The sequence below is a fragment of the Adiantum capillus-veneris genome, chromosome 6 (assembly GCF_014529385.1).
Source record: "Adiantum capillus-veneris isolate H3 chromosome 6, ASM1452938v2, whole genome shotgun sequence".
In the NCBI taxonomy this organism is placed as follows: domain Eukaryota; kingdom Viridiplantae; phylum Streptophyta; class Polypodiopsida; order Polypodiales; family Pteridaceae; genus Adiantum; species Adiantum capillus-veneris.
The window spans coordinates 145,059,060-145,085,525 of record NC_140936.1 but is presented as its reverse complement, the minus strand read 5'-3'; the positions used below and the strand labels follow the sequence as shown (position 1 = coordinate 145,085,525).

At 39.9% G+C, this 26,466-nt stretch overlaps 1 pseudogene; it reads right to left on the bottom strand.

The window, feature by feature from the left end:
- Positions 1–10,853: 10,853 nt before the first annotated feature.
- On the bottom strand, positions 10,854–12,245 carry LOC147456415 (scarecrow-like protein 11; annotated as a pseudogene).
- Positions 12,246–26,466: the final 14,221 nt, after the last annotated feature.

Sequence of the window (26,466 nt, the reverse complement as noted above, 5' to 3'; positions counted from 1 at the left end):
TAGATTGAGAGGAAAAAGAAGTATCTTACGAGAAAGAAGTACATCTCCTCACATAATCACTCATATTAGCATAGCTTAGCTTAGTAATTAGCTTGGTAGAGAAGATGAGCATGCATTGAAGCTTGGCTCTTGGTTGGATTTGCATCCACATGCCAAGAGAGTGTTGATGTAGGCTTCTATCTCACAAGCTTGGAGTAGGTGATGAGCTCTCCATTAAAGCTTGGGAGGAGATAGAGTATTTTCCCTTCACACATGGTCAAGTGTGAGAATGTGAGAGTGAATGCCAAGCAAAAATCAGCCCCCCCTCTCTCTTGGGCGAGCCCTAGCTGCTAAGTTAGGCTGGCTTTTTCCTCATTGGACCTCCCCAGGTCAAGCCAATAGGGATTAAGCAGCATAAGTGATAGCCTTCTGACATGTGTCCCCCTTTCCCCTTTTGTGAGAGCTTTAGGTAATTAAATAATTAAACTAAACTCTCATTGGACCCCTTTGCCTCCTGGCCAATAGGAATCAGGCAAGCCATGGGGCTCCTGAATGCTCATTGGACCCCTTGGGAGACTGCCCAATAGTCTTCTAGGACACTTAATTCTTATTGGTTTCTTTTATTAAATGTTTTTAAATTAATTAAACTAGATTTACTCTAGCTTAATTCTCATTGGTCCACTTCAAGGGTCTTCCAATAGGAATTGGGCACACCTTGTGGGCATCTGGCCTAGGGAGCTGACATGTGTCCCTCATTCCCTTTGTGTAAAGGGAGCCTGTGTGTGTGTGTGTGTGGTTTTCTCTCTCATCCCCTAGCTTTGGGGCTCGCCCCCTCCCATGTAGGGATGCAGAAAGACTTTTTGGGCACACACTAAGCATCCAATTTTCCCTAAGGTTGACCTTTGGACACAACCTTTGAATTTTGGAACCTTAGCATTTTGGAAGTCTTAATGGGCTGAACCTTAGGGTCTTTTTAGCCCGTTGTTTCACATGGCTCTTTTGCAGATGGCCCCCCCTTTGGATCCCTATTTTCCCTCCTTTGGATCCCTACTGTGGCCGGTCTGCTAACTTAACCAATATTCTAGCTTTTTCTCCCTTGGCACTTCCCCACATTAAATGATCAGTTTAATATGAGAAAATCATTTAGGAGAATTAGATATTGATTATTATGACATTACCTCTCTCTTGAAATCATAGTCGTCCTCGACTATGGTGTAGAGAAGATAAAGCATATGCATGAGTCCTTTTCTTAGCGGGTAGAGGATCCCTATGTTACCCTACGACATCATTCCATAATGGATGACTAGTCCATTTGGCGCTTGAGAGCCTGAGGCTGCCGCAAGCATGTCTGCACATTAGTCCTATCAGTCTTCCATAGTAGAGTGACAAGCTCTACTTGGTGTTCGGGAGACGTCGTCTCCGCAAACTTGATCTAAGCATGCATACTACTTCATTTTTGTGCACAAATAAAGAAAAAGAGAGTCTTATAAGACAAAAATTTTTGTTCATTTTTAACATTTTGTACATTTGCTTACTCTTGGGAAGCATTGTAAGCATTGACAAGGTTTAGGTTATCCTTTAATTGTATGCCTTGCATCCATCTAGCATCTTCAAAAGGATAATTCTTAAACTTAATAAGATATCGTCGGATAGTCTTACCGCCTCTTAATACCTTGTCTTCATGTCGGAGAATGGACTCGGGCTGCAGCACCTCCTCGTGGTCCTCGATCTCCGGTGGGTCTTCAATAGTTGGTTCTTGAGGTGGCTCTCCTTTGTAAGGCTTAAGAGGCTCACATGAAAAGCATTGTGTATGAGCCAATGATTGGGCAACTTAAGTTGATAGGCCATCTCATTGATTGGCCTAAGAATCTGGAAGGGACCATAGTACCTTTTTGCTAGTTTAGCATAGTACTTTTGGTGGCCCGTAGGATTCTTGCCCGTCGTGTGCCTTAATCGAGCCTTGGGAAACTTTAACAAGACCCAATCGTTTTCTTTAAAGGCTTGGGCTCTTCTGTGCTTGTCAGCAGCAGCCTTTTGCCTTTGCTGTGAGATAGAGATAGCATCCTTAATCTTTTGGAAAGATTCTTGTAGGTCTCGGCTATACTCATCTGCAGCGAAGATCTTCCCATGTACCTTAAGTAGCAAGGGACTTTTTGATCTTCCCTCAATTACCTCGAAAGGTGCTTTTCCTGTAGAAGTATGTACAGTGTTATTGTAAGCATACTCTACTAAGGGTAAGTACTTCTCCCATTGGGATCTTTGATCTACTTCCGTTACATAGGCTTTTAGTAGATCGAGAATAGTTAGGTTAGCTATTTCACTTTGGCCATCAGTTTGTGGATGATAGGCCGAAGAGAAGTTTAGCCTTGTTCCTAAATTCTCAAAGAGACCCTTCCAGAAATTACTGGTCATTCTAGGATCTCTATCCGACACTATGGACATTGGCAAGCCATGGTACTTGAAAATTTGTGAAATGAAGAGGGTTGCCATTTGATGGGCTTTGATAGTCTTTTTGACAGGTATAAAATGAGCTTGTTTACTGAACCTGTCTACTATCGTCCATATTCCCGTATTCCCATGGATAGACTTAGGCAATCCAAAGATAAAATCCATGGATATGCTCTCCCACGGTGAATTAGGGATTGGCAAGGGTTGAAGCAATCCAAGTTGCTTCCCTCTATCAAATTTTGTCTTTTGACATACCACACATTTGGAAACATACTCATGTATGTTCACTTTCATGGTAGGGCAATAGAAATATGTTTCAATTCCCTTTAGGGTAGACTGAATCCCTCTATGCCCCGCATATGGGGGAGCATGAGATTCATACATTACTTTCTCACGTAGTGAGTTAGTAACGCATAGTCTATTGCCATAGAGAAGATAACCATCTTGTAAAGTAAATGGTTCTTCTTTCTTCCCTAATGCAAGGGCTGAAATCACATCTCTAAAATCGGGATCAATAGCATACTCATCTATCATTGAAGATAGATCATTGTGAGTTGCTATGGAAACCGCATTCACTCTCGGTCGTCTTGAGAGTGCATCGGCTACTTGATTATGCTTGCCAGCAATGTGAGCAATATGAAAATGAAATTGCGAAAGGAAATTTGCCCACCTCATTTGTTTGTCGGAGAGCTTGGTCTGCGTCATGAAGTACTTAAGACTTTGGTGATCCGTTCGCAGAATAAAAGGAGTCCCCAATAAATAGTGCTTCCATGAGTCTAAGGCATGTAGAACTGCAAGGAGTTCTTTTTCATATATGCCTAGAGCTTGCTCAACAGGGTCGAGCCTTCGACTCTCATAGCCTATGGCGTGCCCTTCTTGGAGCAAAACAGCCCCAAGGCAATCACCACAAGCATCACATTGGACCTCAAATGGTTTTGAGAGATCCGGTAGTGTAAGCACAGGTTGAGAGATAAGCTTTTCTTTAAGCTTTTCGAAAGCATTGTTCTCCTTAGCAGACCACGTATACCTAACATTTTTCTTTGTTAGGTCATGTAATGGTCCCGCAATTTGTGAGAATTTTTCTATGAAGCGTCTATAGTATGCACACATACCTATAAAGCTTCTTAGTTCATGAAGATTCCTTGGTTTAGGCCATCCTTTTATTACCTCTAACTTGGATGGATCCATTTGGATTCCATCTTGAGAGATAATGTGACCTAAATATTGAATCTCTTGCAAGAAAAATTCACTTTTCTTTCGATTAACATAAAGTTTATTCTCTCTTAAAACTTGAAATATTACCTGGAGGTGTTGCTTGTGTTCCCCTAATGAATTAGAGTAGATGATAATATCATCAAAGAACACTCCAGTGAAGGTTCGATGAGGTCTGAACAGCTTCTCCATCAAGCGGTTAAATGTGGCTGGTGCATTAGTCAAGCCAAAAGGCATGACAATGTATTCGTAAAGACCAAATGTAGTACGAAATGCGGTCTTTACAATGTCTTGATCAACTATCCTTATTTGATGATAGCCACTTTTTAGGTCAATCCTACTGAAGTAGGTCGATCCTTGTAGCTTATCAAATAGGTCTTCTACCCGTGGAACGGGAAACCTATTCTTGATAGTGATCCTATTTAGTGCTCTATAGTCGACACACATACGATATGTGCCGTCTTTCTTTTGCACTAATAGCACAGGTGAGCAAAATGGAGATGAGCTAGGCCTAACCATGCCCTTCTCAATTAACTCATGCACTTGCCGCATAATCTCCTCTTGTTGAGCTTGAGAAACTCTATAAGGAGGTTTGTTAGGCGGTGAACTTCCTGGAAGAAGTTCAATTGCATGGTCGTCATTACCTCGTTTAGGAGGTAAGCTCACAAGGGATGTCGTCAATAAAGACATCTTGAAACCCCTTGAGAAAATTGGATAACTCTAATTCCTTTTGGTTGCTTTTATTTTCTTTTGCTAAAGCATTAGGTTCATTTTGAGAATCTTTAACAAAAATCATGTACACGGAAATAGAGCTCTTTATTGACTTGTTGAAAGCTGGTGTATGTACAATGGGGATGGTGTTACCCATCTCCCTAGCATCTATATACATGTCCTTTTCCCTGAACTTAAAGGAGATTCTCCTTTCAGGAAATTTAACATGGGCAGCCAAACGGTCAAACCATGGTGCCCCTAGGATTACATCCTCATGCTTGAGAGGAGAGATAAAAAATCCTCTTTGTCCACATAGCCTTGGACATGAAGCCTCAATTTCCCGATTAAGGGAGTGACTGAAGCTTCTTGCCCCTTGAAGGCACTGTCTGCGGGTAGGATATCTCCCATCTCGTAGGATTGTATGCCTAGCTTGGTGGCTAACTCCATAGATATGAAATTGTGAGTAGAACCAGGGTCAAAGAGAATAAAAGCATCATGTTCTCTTACCTTTCCCCAAGCATGGCATAGAGGAGATCCTTTGTGGTGAGTTTGGTGAATCTCCTCCTCTTGGATTTCAACCAAAGAAGCTCTAGGAGGATCTTGGCGGTTGTTCTTTTGGGGACAAGCGCGGTACGCATGCCCTTGTTCGCCGCACTTGAAACACCGGTTATCTTTACGATAACGCTCAAGCTCTTCAGGAGAGAGTTTATTCTTTCCTTTGTAAACTCCCTTCTCTTTAGCTTTGTTGGAATTGCCCTTAGGAGACTTTTGGACATTGTCCTTCCCCTTAGGCTCATTGGTACCTTTGTTTTCCGGGGGCTTATTATTTCTTTTACCCCCCGTTTGGAAATTGATTCGCGAGGCCACCATAGTATGGTGTATTACCGCCGATATGGTACGTGGCCTTTGGGAGTTGACATACTCCGCCATTTCTTCGGTTAAGCCCGCACAAAATTGTTGCTTTTGCTCTCCAAAATCCAACTTTTTGAAGACAGTGGCTTTGAGTTGTAGGTCCCAAAACTTGTCTACATATTTGTGGATGGATTCATTGGGAGAGAGCTTTAAGCTTCGCCATTCGGTGAGTACTTTGTCTTTGGCATCGGTGGCCAAAAACTGCTTCATAATGGAAGCTCTTAAAGCCTTCCATGTTTGTGGAGCTTCACCGTTGGCTCGTAGGCTAGACCACCATTGTCTGGCGGACTTTTGAAAGTGCATAGCTACATGGCGTAGCTTAGAGGACTCCGTGAAGCCCTCATCTCCAAACGCCGCATCGAATTGCTGGATAAAGGCCAAAACTTTGTCTGTAGCACCGAAGGTGCCATCATAGGTAAGGAAAGAGATGCTCTTCCCTCCCTCTTTGAATTTCTTCAGCTTGGACGACCTCTTCCATGCGGCATAGGATTTCCTATGGCCTCTTCTTTTTGATGGTTCAAAAGTTGCACCATCACTTTCTTCAGAAGATGAAGAATTTGAAGAAGGTGGAGAAGAGGGTGACCTCTTTCTCGCCTTTTTTTTGTCTTGATCTTTGTCGTCTTCACCATAGCTTTCATAAGAGGAAGAGGATGAAGAAGATGGAGAAGAGGGTGTCCTCTTTCTCGCCTTTTTCTTCTCTTGCTTTTTATCATCCCTCTTTAAATTATGACGTGGAGAAGAGTGTGATGGTCTTCTCCGCTTTGGTGGTGATGGAGAGCGTTTAGCCCGCCGTCTTCGTGGAGCCATCTCCGCCGAGGTGGCGGGAGACTCGCTTCTTTCTCGTTCCTTCGGTGGAGGCTCTTGAGTTCTCCTTTGGGAAGGAGATGCATCATCAAGAAGTAAGTTCTTGAGCCCTTCATATGGATTCTCTTCTTCTTCCCGAATCGGAGAGAGACCTCTTTTGGTAGTCTCACAAGGAGGCTTCCTAGGTGTTCTCTCGTCATGGTGATGAGCTTGGAGAATCCCGTGAGCACGGAGCTGCCGTTGCACTTCACTTTGGAGAGATGGATTGCCCATGGCTTGTTGAAGCCTAGAAACAAGATAATTAACAAGCATTGAAGCATCATTAGTAGCTTGCTCATGAGCAAAATCAAAGTTATCAACATTAATTTCACTCTCTTTAATATTGTCAGCCATTCTAACAACTTTTAGGTGTAAACTTTTTAGGTGTACTTTGGCACTTCAAGCCCTAGTTGCTACTCCTCTTTACCCCTTTAGAAAAAGCACTCAAGCTACTGTACCCGCGGCTCGAATACCATTAATTGCAAGGAATAGAAGAGAGGGTCTTTCGACACCAAAACAGCACCGGCTCCTGTCAAGCTTCTAATAGCTCAATAGTGGTTAAGCCGTAGGCAAGCCCCGTAGGACTCCACTATTAAGACCATAGCTCTCGACGGTGATGCCCCGTTAACTGCACAAAGGCAGGCGCACTGAAAGGCTGAAAAATCCCTATTCTACTTACTCACAGGCAATTAATAATACCAACCATTTGTAGCTAGCTTGAGGACCTCCCTTCTTGAGCAAGAAAAGAGAAACCTTGAGCTCTGATACCAATGTAACATTTAATGGCCTAAAATCTTTTATGTAGCGGAAATTAGCATGAACATAGTGAGCATTTCATTAGAGTTGATTCCTAATGAGAATTACAAGAGTGCTTGGGTGGAGAGAGCAACAAAAAGCATAACACCTAGTTAGATAGCATCGACAATACTTTCAAAAGAGAGAGCAATTAAGCTATTGACAACAGTTGAGGACCGGATTTGCATGGAGCCGGTCCCCCCTCCAAAAGGCTTTGTATTATGGTTTCTCCCATCAAGAGAGACATTGTACAATACAATTCTTTGTGTTCCTTCAAGACGAGCTAGTGCAATGAAGATGGAAGCTTCATACACCAAGCAAAACACTTAATCAAACACAACTTGAATTATCCCCGTTCTCAGACCCAAGACCTCACACACCTTCGAAGATGGTGAGAGCTAGCAGGGTATGAGAGTAGATTGAGAGGAAAAAGAAGTATCTTACGAGAAAGAAGTACATCTCCTCACATAATCACTCATATTAGCATAGCTTAGCTTAGTAATTAGCTTGGTAGAGAAGATGAGCATGCATTGAAGCTTGGCTCTTGGTTGGATTTGCATCCACATGCCAAGAGAGTGTTGATGTAGGCTTCTATCTCACAAGCTTGGAGTAGGTAATGAGCTCTCCATTAAAGCTTGGGAGGAGATAGAGTATTTTCCCTTCACACATGGTCAAGTGTGAGAATGTGAGAGTGAATGCCAAGCAAAAATCAGCCCCCCCTCTCTCTTGGGCGAGCCCTAGCTGCTAAGTTAGGCTGGCTTTTTCCTCATTGGACCTCCCCAGGTCAAGCCAATAGGGATTAAGCAGCATAAGTGATAGCCTTCTGACATGTGTCCCCCTTTCCCCTTTTGTGAGAGCTTTAGGTAATTAAATAATTAAACTAAACTCTCATTGGACCCCTTTGCCTCCTGGCCAATAGGAATCAGGCAAGCCATGGGGCTCCTGAATGCTCATTGGACCCCTTGGGAGACTGCCCAATAGTCTTCTAGGACACTTAATTCTTATTGGTTTCTTTTATTAAATGTTTTTAAATTAATTAAACTAGATTTACTCTAGCTTAATTCTCATTGGTCCACTTCAAGGGTCTTCCAATAGGAATTGGGCACACCTTGTGGGCATCTGGCCTAGGGAGCTGACATGTGTCCCTCATTCCCTTTGTGTAAAGGGAGTCTGTGTGTGTGTGTGTGGTTTTCTCTCTCATCCCCTAGCTTTGGGGATCGCCCCCTCCCATGTAGGGATGCAGAAAGACTTTTTGGGCACACACTAAGCATCCAATTTTCCCTAAGGTTGACCTTTGGACACAACCTTTGAATTTTGGAACCTTAGCATTTTGGAAGTCTTAATGGGCTGAACCTTAGGGTCTTTTTAGCCCGTTGTTTCACATGGCTCTTTTGCAGATGGCCCCCCCTTTGGATCCCTATTTTCCCTCCTTTGGATCCCTACTGTGGCCGGTCTGCTAACTTAACCAATATTCTAGCTTTTTCTCCCTTGGCACTTCCCCACATTAAATGATCAGTTTAATATGAGAAAATCATTTAGGAGAATTAGATATTGATTATTATGACAGCTCATTTTGGTTGGGATGTACATCAATCAGACATTGTTACTGCTTTCTTGAATGGTGACATATTTGAGGAAGTTTATGTAACACAGCCTCACGGTTTTGTCATAAAAGGACAAGAGGACAAAGTGTGCAGATGTCAGAAGGCTTTGTATGGGTTGAAGCAATCTCCTCGTGCTTGGTATGAGACAGCTGACACTCATTTGGTCAAACAAGGCTTTCGTAACAGTCCAACAGAAAGCACATTGTATGTAAAGCGTGAGGGTGATGTACTTCTCATTGTGGTTCGTTATGTTGATGATTTGTTGATCACTGGACCAAATGAGAGACATATTGCTGAATTTAAGGCTGATTTGAATGCTACTTTCAAGATGAAAGATTTGGGGCTGTTGCATCACTACTTGGGTATACAGTTTAAGCAGTGTGATGGTGGTATTGCCTTGTGTCAAAAAAGTTACATAGAGACATTGCTATGTAAATTTGGACTCGAGGATTGCAAACCTATTACCACTCCCATGGAAACAGGTTTGAAGTTGAGTCTACATGATGCTAGCGATCCTGCTGATGTCACTCTTTATCAAACTGATGTTGGTTACCTTATTTTTATATGCAACACAAGGCCAGATATTCAGTTTGCAGTCTCATAGGTCAGCAGATTTATGCATAGCCCATGGTCTAAGCATTGGCAGGCTGTCAAGAGGATTTTCCGCTACCTTAGTGGCACTTTACATCTTGGCTTGTTTTATCCCAAGGGGGGATCATTGCCGCCAGACTTACATGCTTTTTCGGACTGAGATTGGGCTGGTTGTTTTGACACGAGAGTGTCCACAAGTGGTTTTTGTTTCATGCTTGGCAGTTCATGTATATCATGGTTGAGCAAGAAGAAACCTACTGTGGCCACTTCGAGTTGTGAGGCTGAGTACAGGGCAGTCTTCACAGCTACGGTTGAGTGTGTATGGCTCAGACGCCTTATGACAAATTTGGGTGTTGGACAGGACACTGCCAACACTATCTACACTGACAGTCAAAGCGCATTGGCAGTTGCGCGGAACCCAGTTTTTCATGCTCGCACAAAGCACATTGAGGTGCATTACCACTATGTCAACGAGAGGCTCTCAGCAAGAGAGATCATCTTGGCTTATGTGCCAACACACGACAACCTTGCAGATCTTTTTACAAAGGCATTGTCTCGTGAGAAGCTTGAAGCTTTCCGCAAAGCTTTGGGCTTACTCCTCTTTGTGGACTGATCATGTCCTTAGGGCATGGCACTTCCCTTTACTCATGTGCCAGCTCTCGTTCACCGCATCACTCTAGGGGGGGTTTGTTATCATATACATGTGGTAGTGATGTGTGTGAACACACTAGGACCGCCGGGGCATTTTTTCCCTCTGTAGGAGGTTTTTTCCCCCGAGCATTGTATATATGCTCATCACTCTAGGGCTATCTATCTTTCCATTGCACACTAAGTTATACACTCTCTATTGTGTGCCTTGAGCTTCCTACGTCTTCTCCAAGCTATGTGTGTTTCTCTGCAACCCTAATTCCAACAAAATATTCATGTTTCTATCTGGATAAAGACTAAGTTATGAAAGTTTTGCAGCATTGTGAATCTCACTTTTCAAGCATAGGAATCTTGTAAAAGTATCATTGAAAGTGAACATTTTCATCTTAAAAGTTTTCACGTGTAGAAAATGAGCATTGTAATGTTAGAATGACATCTCTTAAAGTACACATTCTTACCTTAGGAAATATTTTTCATGATTGGAAAGTGAAATATCTTATCATGGAATTATTTTAACATCTTAAATTAAGCCTATTACTCACATTTCCTTGGTTGTAAAGTCTAAAGATAAGATTGTAACTTAAGTACACTATAAAGTAATCTTTTGAAGGTGATAAATATCATCAAGAAGTTTTCCATCATTAGAACATCGCTAAAACTTCTGGTATAATGGCTCAATTTTGTTTAGTACGACTTGACAATGAATGAGTTTTCTTCTTGAAATCACAATGGGCTAGTTTTGGTGCAGAGTAATCACATCCAATACCAGAAGAAACAAGTTTGAACGTACAAAATGTCACTTTGACATTCTAAAACAGAAGAACCCATATGGGGCACCTCATGTAGGCATTTTCAAACAATTAAAATGTGAAAGTAGTCAATGTGGCCCTTCTTAACATGCCAAAGTTAAATTTTTAAACCACAGTCCTCACAAACCAACTTTAGATCATTTGCCTGATAACTAATAAGCATTGAAGTATATTTGACCATAATCATGTTAGCAAAGTTGCACCTGTACATATATTTTATGAAGAGCCCGGATGTATCTTCTCTCTTCTTAATGCACAGAGCAATATATAGTTATCATCTGTGTATGTTAGAACTGGGCTTCTACCCAGCGATAGTCATCATGGCGCGCCTCTTCCAGCCCAACAACATGCATCCATTTGCATCATCATGCACAATAAAATCTTTATGAAAGTGCTTCTTTACATGGGACCTTGATTTGGACAAAATAACTGGGCATTGGCAGCAGTTCAAACCTGCCCTTTTTATGAGTGCATCCCATTGCATGTACGTCTCAGGTCTCTCCACTCTCTCATCCCCCTCACAAGCCACAATATTTACAACACTGCAGGCACACAACGTCGTTTCGCCAATGAGCCACAGACGGTGTCCAGCATATTCATCAGGTTGGAGTAATAGACAAGAGCTTCTCGAAAGCGAGTTACAAAAAAGGGTGAATTGCATGCTAAACTTAGCCCCGCTGTGAGTAGAAGACACGGGTTAGGGCTGCGCATGTTCATCAGCAGCTTTTCGCAAGGGTTAATGGTCAAATTAATAGAATCGACAGTAATCTCATCTGCATGACGGCTGAGGCCTTTCACGGCGCAATTAATGACCAGGACCTCCCCTTTCTGAAGATAGAGAGAGGCCGGATCAATACCTTCCCATTGACTGGAGACCATGACATGGAATTGGAAGGGCACATTACAAGTCTTTGTATATGCCGCCAGCCGCCTCCCATTCTCTTCTAGCCATTCCAAAGAATTTAGGCCTGGCTTTGAACAGTTTATGCCTGTTATGACCAGCAAAGGAGGCCCCCCTTTGCGATCGGCCAAGGCATTTATAAGGCACGGCCATTGCATTCCATAAGAAATCCCATAATTTAAAATATGCAGCCTCCAAGAGCCCTCTGCTGCCTTTAAAATATTCTGGATTGCAAAGTAATGCATTATCTTCATGCATGGAGTCATCTCAAACAAAATCCTTGCGGACTCCGACCTCAGATAAAATTCTATATTGGTACCCTCCCATCCCTCCCATTCAAGAAAACAGAGCATTACAGAAGTAGTGGGCAGTGCGCTGCAAGCTATTCCCATTTACAGATACACCATGAAATCACTTGCCTTTTTCACATCTCCAATTGCCATAGCCAGTGCACAACTCACAAGCTCCTCATTTAAATCCACAAATTCGCCCATTTTAGCACTAATTACGCTCCCAGAAGATTGTCTTTTTTGGACAATTTCATTTTCTCCCCATTTAGACTCCTAGCTCTACCATTACTCGCCGATGTATCCAAAGGACGTGCAGGCTTTCCAACATACAGATCTGCATAGCGAACCCTAATTTTAAACTGCTCCAGTGATATGTCTATGCTCCTTGGCTTCGTGGAAAACTCGTAAATTAAAGGTAAAACTCGTCGTCCTCGTCTCGCTCCTCCATCAATACCCCGTTGAGGTCATCTAATTAGAAGGGATCAACCATAAGCCTATCCATATCATCGGAAGAATTCGGGCTACTGCTTAGCTCCGAGTAACGGCCACTACTCAGATGCTCAAGATGCTTCCATGTCAAGTGACAGAGAAGAGGGTGTGAAAGGGGGGTTCAAGCCCTGCTCTTGAACGAGCGTGCTGCTGTAACCCTGATTGGGGAATTGTAAGTGGGTATTTGCAAAAGATATAGGACTGAGATACAATGATGAAGCCAGAAAGGCGTCCCCGTGCCTCGTCACTAATTGACACCTCCCTAGGGAAGTGGAATCAATGGCCCCCAGTAGGCATCGCGAGGCGGATACAATTCGGGCCGTCCGATTGTCATTTGAACTAGGTGTGAACTAAGAGTAAACTCCGAGGTATGTGTACCACACCAAATTTGGTGTGAACTTGGTGCGAACTGGGGAGGGTCTGCACACCACACCAAATTTGGTGTGAACTCAATGCAAGCTCGGTGTGAACTAGATGAAAACTTGTTCGCGACACCATGATCTATAAAGTTACCACACACACACATTTCAACGAGCGTGCACTAGCCTAGTGGTTAGAGTCAATTCCGTGGGGAGAGGGTAGCGGGTTCAAGTCCCGGATCCGAGGAAGTGGGATTCTTTTGCATTCCATAGACAATCCAACGGTCACAATCAATCGGTGATCGTGAGCCATTGATCATTTGTATAAATCTGTTCAACGTACGGTCAAAAGTTGTCCTCGTCGATAAGAGCCGAGTCCCCCTTGACTAATGTTTTAGCGACATTAAGCATTAAGAAGGAAAGTAATATGGTCTCACATAAATGGTGGAAATAAAAGTTAAACAAGTGATAAAATCACAAGGCCTGCCAAATAAAGGAAACTAATAAAGAACATGAAAGTGAAACAAAAAACTACTAGGATGGTAATCATATTGATCCATAGAGAAAGTGATTTACAGATTACATCATAAATGTTGACCGCGATGAAGGATTGAAGAGTATCAAAGTGGTATTTTGATAGGATAAACACAAACATAATGTGTGGAATCATGCCAGGCCTGATGAAATTTTCTTCTTGAGATGCAATTTTTCAAGTACCCTTTCATATGCTTTTGTGTAATGCAATCAATTTATATAATTTTCCATATATACCGTTAACTTAAAGATATAAACACAAAAAATGATAGGCAATTTTGAGATTCTAGCATATCAAATGACATGAGGTTTTTTTAAATCACTTGTTTTGATAGGCAAAATAGACCTTGACCAAAAAAAGCGTCAATTTTAGGCCTTGATCTGAGGCTAGATCCCACTTTACAATCTCTACGACTCTAAGCTTTTAAAAAAAACATAAGCATAGTGAATTGAATTAAAAAATCACCCTTAAGCTCTACACCCTAAGCTTTAGATCCCTATGCTCTAAACCCCACTTTAAAAATTCTACATTTTTAAGCTCTAGAGCGCCTTTTACAAATTAAAAATGTAGATCCCTAAGTTGTAAATCCCACTTTAAAAGCTTTAACACTAGGTTGGTAACCTAACAGGACATAAAAGTGTCCTTTCAGGGTTTTGAAAAAAACCTCCAAAACCATAGTAGATCCACTCATTTTGTAAAATCCTTTCATGAGGTTATAGTTCAAGGCCTACTACACATGGAAAAAATAAGAAACTTGTAAAATTTCTCATCTTTTGGTCACACCAAGCCTCCAAAGTTGATGGACCAGTACATTTTCATCAAAACAGTCATTTCTTACGTTTTGTTGCATAAAAATAAGATTAGGGATTTTTGTAGGACTTGAGATAAATTCCCTAGTTGACTTCAATGGGTTGGTGATCAGAACATATGATTGCTTCTCACTCACTATTTTTTGTTTTGCCAAAAGAAATAGGTACAAAAAGTTGAATTTTTACCATTCTGCAAACCTATCATCAAAGTTTCTATAGCCACGCTCAATACAAATAATATATGCATGTTTTCTTAGTTCCTTATTGTCCTTTAGGTTCATAAGGAGCCATGGAGCATGTCAAAAGAATAATACATCTCTTACCAAGGGGAATCTTGGGGACAAAGATGAAGTACTAAATATAGCAAACATGAAAAAATTGGGTTCAACATTATGAATTGTAGAATCCCATAGAAAGTATTCAATATCTAGCCAAATTTGATCCTTATGACTAGATATGGTTACTACCTACAAAATGCATGTAGTTGTCACAAGAAACTAACAATATTGAAAAAGCTATACTTGATATACTAGAATGTTTCGTTTTCTTCTATAATTGAAAAAATCAACCATCGTTGTCTACTATGCAAAATAGGGTATTAGGTGTCCCAAAACTCAAGGAATATTAGCTTTATGTTACAATATGAGACATAGAAAATCAAAACTGCATTTGGATATCATGAAAGCCACCAAAAAAATCATAGAAGAGCTAAAATTGGCTAAAAAACACGGTTTGATAATTTTTGTAATTTGGTCATAACTTACAACTTTAACATTTATTTCTCCCTAGAAGCATCAGAACATGTTGAGGACTACTAACGACAGTTCTCTAGCATTATAGACCTCACAAACATGAATTCTAGAGTGGTATAGTTGCAAAAAGTTGAAAAAAGCCAAAAACAGGACCCGTTTTTTCACACAGTTTATGTTGTGAAATGTTTTGCAAGGACAAGGTTAAAGATGGAATTGATATTCCAAAAAAATGTCGAGTTTTTTTCAGCTCATGAGACAACTTTCTAGACAGATAGCACCTCAAAATCCATTTTGAAACTCTTGACATAATTCAAGGAAAATGGTCACTTAACAGGACATAAAAGTGTCCCATTACCAACCTAGTGTTAAAGCTCTAAGTTAATAAGCCCTAAAACTCTAATGTCTCGGGGTGACCCTCCCCCTACCTGTGGATCCATGTAACATTTTCACTTTCTTTAATTCAAATTTTACCTTCTAATAAAAAAAAACTATAGTTCCTCATTGGATTAGCTTTAAAATCTCAAAAAAAAAATCTTTAAAGATTAAAGCTCTAAAGGATAAATTCCTTCCATAAAGTTTTAACCAACAAAAATGACAACTTTAGTTATTACCTAGCCCTTGACAAAAAAAAAACGTCAATTTTAAGCCTTGATATGAGGCTAGATCCCACTTTAAAATCTCTACAACTCTAAGCTTTTTAAAAAAACATAAGCATAGTGAATTGAATTAAAAAAGCACCCTTAAGCTCTACACCCTAAGCTTTAGATCCCTATGCTCTACACCCCACTTTAAAAATTCTACATTTTTAAGCTCTAGAGCGCTTTTTACAAATTAAAATTTTAGATCCCTAAGTTGTAAATCCCACTTTAAAAGCTTTAAAGCTCTAAGTTAATAAGCCCTAAAACTCTAACGTCTCGGGGTGACCCTCCCCCTACCTGTGGATCCATGTAACATTTTCACTTTCTTTAATTCAAATTTTACCTTCTAATAAAAAAAACTCTAGTTCCTCATTGGATTAGCTTTAAAATCTCAAAAAAAAATATCTTTAAAGATTAAAGCTCTAAAGGATAAATTCCTTCCATAAAATTTTAACCAACAAAAATGACAACTTTAGTTATTACCTAGCCCTTGAAAAAAAAAACGTCAATTTTAGGCCTTGATATGAGGCTAGATCCCACTTTAAAATCTCTACGACTCTAAGCTTTAAAAGAAAACATAAGCATAGTGAATTGAATTAAAAAAGCACTCTTAAGCTCTACACCCTAAACTTTAGATCCCTATGCTCTACACCCCACTTTTAAAATTCTATATTTTTAAGCTCTAGAGCGCCTTTTACAAATTAAAACTGTAGATCCCTAAGTTGTAAATCCCACTTTAAAAGCTTTAAAGTTCTAAGTTAGTAAGTCCTAAAAATTTAACGTCTCGGGGTGACCCTCCCCCTACCTGTGGATCCATGTAACATTTTCACTTTCTTTAATTCAAATTTTTACCTTCTAATTAAAAAAAACTCTAGTTCCTCATTGGATTAGCTTTAAAATCTCAAAAAAAAATATCTTTAAAGATTAAAGCTCTAAAGGATAAATTCCTTCCATAAAGTTTTAACCAACAAAAATGACAACTTTAGTTATTACCTCAAGTTTAAACCGTGAATGAAAATTCTCAAAATGAAAATATGGATAAAAGAACTTCTCAAATTTCAAAATGAAAAAGTGACTCTTGGGATTTGTGGAGGCTCTAAGCTTTATCATTTACCATATAAGGCTGTCAACTATCATTTACCATATAAGGCTGTCAACGGTTCATGCTTTCTAAGGCATTGGACAACACAAAATCTTTTCTTTGATATATGAGCTTCATTTCATTTTTCAAAACTCAAGACATGTCCATCATTAGATTTACACACTCTTTATTTCAATGAGTGCCCACTATCTTATTTCAACCAATCAACATTTTAAGTCTATCAAAAAATGTTTGAAAATACAACTCAATTTTATTCCTATTTTAGTCAGCAAAAAGAGAAGTGATCTCTATAGCCTTTGCCCTTTGGGCAGGCCAAAAAAGAAACTTACTTCATATAGTTAAATCGTGATTACGCACGTGTGAATCTTTCAAATCCATTTTTCTCCTACCTTTTCCCCCTTTCTCTACCTCATCACTATCTCACACTCGCACGGGTAGGAGGGGATATGGTGGAGGACCAAAACGGAGGGCATGTTGATCATGGATTGTAGGATTTGACGGTGTAAGGTGATCCAAATTTATAAATGCCCTCACATTTACTGTATGACGTACTCAAAGCCCCTATTTTACAATGAATGCAAGAAGGCGTAGTGGTTATTGCACATGGCTCGTAATGGGGAGGTCGTGTGTTCGAGACATGGGGTGCGGCCCGCCTCAAATTTACTAGCCCACCCAAATTTACTTTTCTTGCCGAATTCAGCATATGCCCCGAATTTACAAATGTGCATCGGATGGCCTGAATCACTTTAGTCGTCGATCCCCTCCTGCCCATGCCCGTGTGAGATAGTGTGGAGTGAGGAGGAGTGCAAAGCATAAACTTGGAGGCCAAGTGGATATGCTAGGACCAAGGAGCAACTCTGTTGAGCAGCAATCATCAATGCATGTGAATAGGATAGAAACATAGGAAGCTGGAGCGGGAAGCATTAAAATTGCATGACAGGACTAGGGAGTCGGGACTTGTCGTGGAGAGAGAGAGAGAGAGAGAGAGAGAGAGAGAGAGAGAGAGAGAGAGCGTGCACGGTGATATGAAAAGCAGTAGTAGTCGAGTTGGATACAGCTAGAGGTAACACATGTAAAGAGTATCCACTTTTCCATTATATGATAGATTTTGATTCAGGTTTTCAATGTTTAGAACGAGAATTTTTTATAATAATAAAACTGGGTTTACAATGCCCTACCCACCATGCTTTATGGGGGCTCAAACCAATGAGAGAGCGCGCCGCTGCGGAAGAGGTTTTCGAGGGTGGAAAAGTGTAGGAAGAGGTTGTTGTGAGATACAGGCAGTCTGAATGCAGCCTAAGGCTACATTTTTGGTAGATATGCCAAACAAAGTAATGGAGGGCACAAAGTTCATCTTGAACTCATGTCTTCAAGATGCAAGAATAGTTTGTTGCATCTACATCATAGACGCCATTATAGTATGTTCAACAAATGCAACTCAAAGCTTATTTCATCCACCCATGTTGGAGTGCAGTCCACGATACATTATAGTTTACATACACATGGACCAACATGTTCCATAAGTGTCAACCCTCACTGCACATTCATCCAATGCTTCTTGTTCTTGCGCTTGTCCTTTATTGGGCAAGTTATGCAAAAATTACGTTTCAACTGACAAAACTATGGATTGGACCTCCTAAAAACTCTTTTATACTTTAAGCGCCAATGACATAGATGTGAACCAAAGCATTTCTAGTAAGTGATAAGACTAAGTGAGTTGGCAACACAAGGGAGCATTGCTTGGTGGAACAAACCAAAAGAGGGGCTCAAACAGCATCTGCACACAAAATTGAACCTATCAAACATTACATTGTCAGAGTTAATTATTAGTGAACAAAAGTGGTGATGCACAACTAAATTAATTCTCTCTCTCTCTCTCTCTCTCTCTCTCTCTCTCTCTCTCTCTCTCTCTCTCTCTCTCTCTCTCTCTCTCTCTCTCTCTCATACATGATGGCTTGTGTGTTCTTCAAGTATGGCATCCAAAATGAAATTATTCTCACACACAAACAATAATCCCATTACTTAGAGACATATATTATGCGGGTTGTGTATTCCTAAGTATGCCATTAACAATGGACTTATTCTCTAAATACAACGCGCGCACACACACAAAATTATTTGAATTGGGTATATGCTTGATAAAGCTCACAAAAATAACTACATGGTAAGAGACAATTCTCTAAATTGGATATATGCCTAATAAAGATCACAAAAATAACAACATGGTAAGAGACAACTCTCTGAATTGGGTATATGCTTGATAAAGATCACAAAAAGAACCACATGGTAATCCTCTCTCTCACACACACATTCACGCGTGTGCGTACACACACACACACACACACAATAATGTCCTAAAGAAAATCAGATGGCTAGTACATGTCAAGTCCATAGCGGGGATATTATACGTGTGAGCTTCTATTTTTGAGCTTTTGCAATTAAAACATTATTTTTGAGCTTCTCTATGCTTTTATTGCACTAACGATATCTTTAAATATTAGTGTGGCATAAGAAAATCTACATTAAATTGTTCATTTCTTCAATCACCAAACAATCAAATATAACATGCATGCATGTCTCTGCTTGTGGAAATATATGCTCTTGTACATCTTTTATTAGCCTCAAATGTAGCTACAAAACAACACCATTTCTAATTAATTTTGATTTAACATCATATTCTAAAGAATACCAAACAACACACCTACCATACTCTCAAAGTAACCTAGCAAACCAACTCAAGAAACCTCAAACCAAAACTAGACACCAATTAGCAATATAATATGCATACCATACCACATACCAAACCTCCAATCACATACCATTATGATGCCATGTCCAAGTCATGCATCCATGATGTACATAAAACATGAAAATCTAAACATCAAAATGAAATATCTATAGAGTTTCCTAAAGAAAGCAGGCTCCCCTGCATCAACATGTCACTGGTCCCCATGCCATGCTAGATAGACAGCTCTCATAGAGCACGTCGTCTAGCTTTAGACACATGTGCAATGCCTCACATCCTCTTCATGATCTCAATCCAAGCAACCACACCCCACAAACACATCCAAAACATGGTCGTAACACTTAGTAAATGTAGCCAACCACCACCTTGTCATATAAAGGTTGTGACTTCTAGTGTAATATTATATCTAAACTAGAAGCCAACTTGTAAAAGAGCAATGAAATCCACTTGTGTGACATTTATCCCCTTTGAAATGGGCCAATGCATGATTAGGTGGTAGAGATGTTTGCTTTATATTGGATCTATGTATGCAACAAGAATATTCCAACCAAATACATGAAGCAACCAATCCAACATAGCAATTTTGCAAAGCGTTGTTGAAACTTTTTCCACTCTACCAGCTTCCCTTCCCTAAAAATAGGATTCAAAAACAAATTCCAACTTCACACAAGATTAGAAGATATACAGATGATTTCATTGTCTTGATTACTCTCATATCTTTCTCAAAATGCCCTGTCCACCCTCAAAGGTCAACCATGCAAGTGTACTGCTCTTTGTATGATATTATGCCACATTTTCTATCAATGTTTTTTTGACTCTCATCCAATAGACCTTATAATTTACAATGCTTTGAGAACTCTAAATAAAGTGATTGTAGTTTGGGGAGTTCCCTGTTGTTACATCCAATAAAAACAATGCAAGGCTTCCTCGACAATGTGCAATTTGGCATACATGTCATCTAAGGGCCATCCAACACAATAAGTGTCTACACCATCCCTAGACTAGAAACCTCGTTGTGGATTCTCTTGTCCATGTAGACAAGTTTGCACAATCCCTCATGCTTCAAGGTGCAGACCTAGATGGCTACATCTAGAAAAAAACTTCAAGTTTGCATTTGTTTATAATAGCCCAAAACTTCCTTTTGACAACCATGTTGTGCAAGCATATGTGATTTCATTTGGAGAAAGGCCCTCTTTTTGCTTCCTTGACGTAGCCAAAGCATTGCCAACTCAATTTTTTTCTCTAATAGCCTTGTAGTTAGTGAGTGTAAGGAGACAACATCCCAAAGAGAACCCTCCTCAAGCACTATGTGTGCTTTCTGATGTACACCACATTTGACATACAATTCGTCCAAGGCATTGCACACCACATGGTTTCTTTTCAACACCCCTAGCTAACCATAACATTATGGATTCTTAGGCCCATATCACCATCGTGCCTAATGCTACATGCCATCAAGATACAAGCACAGGTAACTTCATTTGGAGAGATGCCCTCCCTTGTCATCCGTTGAAAATAGCCAAGAGCTTATTAGCCCTTTTAGGAATACCCTGCAATCAATGCATTCCAAGGGAGGCAATCCTTGAGAGGAACCTCCTCAAGAACACCACACTTGGCATACATGTCAACCCTGGCAATACATAAACTTTAGCATTAGCATTGCAAGATGCTTATAAGATACAAGTGTAGGTGATTGCATTTGGAGAGTTGTCAATGCCTAAAAATAGCCCAGAGCTCTTAGCTTTATTCATGATGATCTGAGAAAAAAGGGGGGCTCCCCATTATCCACGTGCGTGGGGATGGTGGGAGGACCTCAACCCCCCCCCCCCCCTTCTCTTTCAAATGGGCATCTTGCTTAATGCCACAAGCCTATAGGAGACAATTAGGGAGGTCTTTAATGTCCAGAGAACTGATATCTATCTCATTGGCCCCAAAAGTGAAGTGACAGCTCTTCTAAGCAGTTGAAAGAAAGAGCTTTGAAAAAGACACTCTTCTCAGCAATCGAAAGCATGTCCTTCACAAAATAAGCTAAATGATGCAATACTTTGTAGAGAACTTCTTTGTGCATCTGGAGGGTTGGAGCCCCCCATTTTTTGTGTGCATACAAATGATGGGGTGGGCTCCAACCCCACCTTTTTTTCCAGATCGACACATGCTGGAATCGTTCACCTATGTCAGCTACCCACATGGAGCCTCTTGCAGGTTCGCATGGTGCATAGCTAGCTACATACATCACTACTCAATGGATAGAGATACATTTTGCCCCACATTCAAGCCTCTTATAGCTGGTTCTCATGGTCTACTAGTCCCATCAATAGTGCACTGCCGCTCAATATTAGATAGAGCTATATTTTTTCGATTATAAACTTAGAATTTGAGTTGTTGCCAATTTGGGGCTCTAGGTATTGCCAATTTAGGGATTGAGGGTGGCATTTAAGCCCTTCCAGTTGGGGCTAAAACATTGATGATTGTTGGGGCTACAACATTCTATTCATGATGTCAATCAAGAATACTTGTCTGATCACTAGAACTAGGGACCCCCTATAAGAATAGTCAAGTTGTATGCTAACAACCTAGCAGCTACATGCCAAGAGCTTATGTATATCTTGAAATATCTTTATTGAAAACAAAGGGTCAATTGTGCATGTCTTTCAATAGACCTCACACATAATCATCAATGCCCATCCGATTCAAGTTATAATGGTTGCTATAGTAGACTTCTCTGCTTAGATATTGAAGCTTCTTGAGGTGTTCTACCCCGGAGCTTAGGTCAAGGCCGATATTGAGCTCCCACCCACTAGATAAGATGCATTTCTACAAATTGACGTTTCTAATGCCACCTTTCTCAATTTTCTTCTCAGCAATCCTTCCAACGAGTTAAGTTTTTGGAGTAGGAGAGGTCCACTAGTTGAAAGCTCGCAACAAATGTGGGTAGATCTGGTGATATGATGATGGGAGTTGGGGAGAATGAGATGTTGAAGCTTTAGGTCCCATATCGTATTGCTCCGCTTCCCTTTGCGTTTCCTACGATTCTCCACCTTGCTACCCACCGCCACATCGCCTTGCATAAACTCTCTCTCTCTCTATCTTCTGTTGTGGGGGAATTTACTTTCAAAGAAACTGTGTGTGTGTGTGTGTGTGTGTGTGTGTGTGTGTGTGTGTGTGTGTGTGTGTGTGTGTGTGTGTGTGTGTGAGAGTGAGAGTGAGAGAGAGAGAGGGAGGGAGAGCCAGAGATAAGGGCAAGCTAAAGAAACTAAATGTTGCACTTAATTTTTTTTGTAGTTCTTTGAAGGCCAATACAAGGTAGAATATATGACTTGCAATCTATTTCAAGCTCTTTAGGCCTAGAATGATGGATTTATGTGCATATAACTACAGACTTCGGTCTATCTCAGATATTCACTTTCAAGTATTTCTTTTCAAATATTTTGGTGGATGACACAAGCTAACATGGCTCGATTGGAATTTCATCTTCTCTCTTTTGCACCATGGAAAACCTTAAGTGAATTTTTTGTGATATGTTTAAGTAGTAAAAGAAATTTCTTAAAACATATTTGTCGAATGATTTTTTTTATTTGTAGACATGTATCTTGAGCATTTGTATTATAATTGCAAGGATGAACCTCTGGCTATTTTCAGACAATAGTAGTGAATAGTAGTGACTTTTGTCTTTTTGGTTAATTCGATCAGAATTGTTAGATGGCACAAGCCATTTTATTTTATTTCATCACTTGGAACAAACCTTTTGATCTTGTAGACATGAATGTGGATTCTCAATGAAATGTACCAAGTTATATGATCCTATACAATCAGTTTGTTGTTGTGTTACATGCATGACTAGAGCTAAGATATCTCTTTCTTGAGACTCCTTGCCTCAAGACAGACATATTTTAAATCTTGTGACTTTTTAAATTTTACAATTTTTAATACCACACAAATCTTTCCATGCAATGAGCAATGTCAAGAATTATAAGATCTTATTCAATCACATTTTATTCATTTTGATATTGTGTCTATGTGAGAGAGTGAGAGAGAGAGAGAGAGAGAGAGAGATATATTTATATCTGAGCTAAATATAATGTACAATACTTATAGTTTTTAAGTATTATATACCATGTTTAAAATGTAAACTTAAGTGAAGAACTTAAGTCAAAATGGAAAGTACTTATAACGAAAAGGATAGCTAAGTTCTATGATATTTTAGTTGAAATTTTTTTCTCATGTGAAACCCTAAGATTGTTCTATCTAATTTTCATGAACTTGGAAAAAAAAAGACCTTGTATAATACATTTCCATGTAAAAATATTACATTTCCATGTGGAAAACATATAGCTCCATGTGAAACTAATGAATTTTCAAACCTAGATTTTCATGTATGTTTTTTGTCCGAAATGAAGGGCATAAAATTTCCACGCGAAAACAAGTTTCCATGTACATGGAAATTTCCATGTGCAAATGTACATGTACGTTTCCATGTAGAAATAAAGGTGTTCTTACTTGAAAAATGTTTGAAAAGTGAAAAAGGTATCTCCGTGTTGAAAGAATACATTTCTAGTTAGAATATATATTATCATAAGGAGAACTTCTTTTCCAAATGGAATAAATATACATTCTCTAAAGGTAATAGCTTTTTCCAACTTAAAGAAATGTGTATTACATATTGGATTTGGTTTTTTTTTTTGGCAAAACTCACAATTGTGAGTGATTGTGTTATATAGTCGTCCCAGAAGATATACAAATCAGCCTCAAGCTCAGGACGAGCCTTGAGATACACAGGGTTACAACTGAGCTTAGTTGGATTTGGTTTTATTTTATGACAATGATGAAGGAATATTTTCTCCAGATCTAAATTTCACCAAGGAAAAGTTATGAAGTTCTTGTGGTGCTAGGAGGGTAGCCCTTGAAAAGGTCCATAGTCTTGTTAGCACACTTCTAAAGATTGAGAAGGAGGCTCTTAGAAAAGTACAAATGCTAGTTGCTCATCAACAATTGTTATTCAAATATTTAACTAAAGAAGATGATTTGGAAGCCACTAATGTTGAGCTTAATCATTTTCTTGAAGAAATGATGCTACTTGTTTAGAATAGGGGATTCAAAGGAATTGTGCCACACGGGAAAGCTAAATAAGTTCAGGTCATTAATGATGGATAAACCAATGTACTAATGTTCCAAAGCGTTACGTTTTCCATTCCTCCACGGAAGTCGTTTTCCTAGTTAGGGTGGACTCAAGGATAAATGTTATTTGTTCAAAATGTCCACCAAAGGATCTGCTTTAGGAGTTGAACTAGTCAATCCAATGAGGTGAGGAGGGATAGGAGATTTTTGATGTGCATGGGTGCAGAGGATGGGCAACTATGTCATGTTTGGTTTACAATCGTACAACAAATATGTTAAGTAAAGAGGAAGACAAAGAGACAAAGAGCCGCAAATCTTGTTTTTGAGAAATTTAAATGTAGTGATGGAGGGATGCGGCCATGAACCACTAAACTTTGTTGGATTCATGTCTGCTGACAAAGTTGGAGCTAATTGGTTAGCAATATAGGTTTTTCATATCTTGCTGTTCATATCTTGATAGACTTTCAAGATCAAAATTAGGATTGTTGAAAGCTTATGCATGTTTTTTGATGTGTATCGTATGTATAATGGCTATTTTTTTGGCTAACTATTTTGTATAGTTAGTAAAAGCTCCAAATTCAAAGTTAAAAAAAAATAGTAAAATTGGTTTTCATTGCAAAAGTTCAAAATTAGCAGCTCGCAAGCAAAACACACTTCTCCAAAGCCAACACTCTATTGATGTTACTTCATCATTTAATTCTTGCACACTCAAAGAAATGAAATGAAAGGTTCTTTGATATCCATTGACAAAGTTTTTGGGGGATTTTAAACTAGTTTGGTAGCTTAAAAATGCTAAGTTGAGCTAGGACTGCTACACCAAGTTCTAGTCTACGATGGCGTAAAACAACCTGAGAGCAGGTGTGCGATGGCATAAATAGAGAAAGCCTCAGACACAAGTAGGAGAATGGGATCACTTAGGTATGCGTTGGCATAAACAGATTATAGCAAAAATAAAGCTTTGAATTTTGGAATCCCTCGCCTTCTAAGGTCGAGGTGTTCGTGTTGCTCGCAAGCCTCCACATTGTATGCCTAAGGTGCCTTAGGTGCCATTTGGCTTTACAAGACGCCTTCTTGTGTCAAGCTTCCCCTTGGTTCATTGGTAGAGATCGAAGATGTGAATCTCCTTCACTTGACATTGATCGCGATCCATTGTCAGAACCGATCGCAATCCATTGCAAAGTTTTATGATTTTCTACACTATTCATGCACCCTTTGGATAGGAAGCTTACCCTCATCCGCTCCACGCTCACAGTATCACGAGTTTACCGTGTTTGTGGATCTCGATCCATCATACTTTAGATCGCGATCGATTGGCCTTCAACTTAAAGTTGCAATAGCGGGTGATGAGTCCCATTGACTTGGTGACTTTTGCTTGCTAGCTTAGTGGAGGTGGGCCTCATAAAGTGAGGAGAGGATTGTGATCCATTTCCTACTCTTAGAGTTGTTAAAAGAGAGAGAGAGAGAGAGAGAGAGAGAGAGAGAGAGAGAGAGAGAGAGAGAGAGAGAGAGAGAGAGAAAAGAAAAACAGGTTCATAGGGTTTGCTCTTAATATTGATCAAAACCATAGAAGCAAATGGATACAGCACATAACGCCTCATATGCGGACGTAGTGATGGGATGCCGAGATGAGGCAAAGGATTCCTCATCCGATGGTAAAACTAAAGGTCCGGATTCAGCAGAGGGAGGTCAGTGTGGAGGAGGTAGTAGCCTAGAAGCCACAGGGGGTAGTCAGAACGGTATCTCGGGGCTAAGTAAAGAGGAACTGAAAGGGAGAAAGTCTCAGATTGAAAAAGAACTGGCTCAGATTTTGAGTGCCCTTTCTCTAAAAAAAGACATTGGAAGAAGCTGGGACACTCATCGGATCTCAAGATGCCACCAAGGGGGACATGGATTACAAAGCCTTCAAAAAAGCACTCCCGCAAAGTGTGGAAGTGGAGGACGGACTCACCATCACAGTTCCTCTGCTCTTATTAAGAAACAACTTGCCAAACTTGCTAAATCCACATTGGTCTTTGGGTTCATGGGCAGGGTGCCTGCCAGAGCTGAGCTTATCTATTGGCTCCACAGTCCCTATGTCTTAAATCAAGGAGGTTTTGTTCTTAATGCTCAATACTTGGAAAAATGTTTTTTTTTTGTGTAATTTAGTGACGAAACAACCGTCGTGAAGGTCTTATCCAA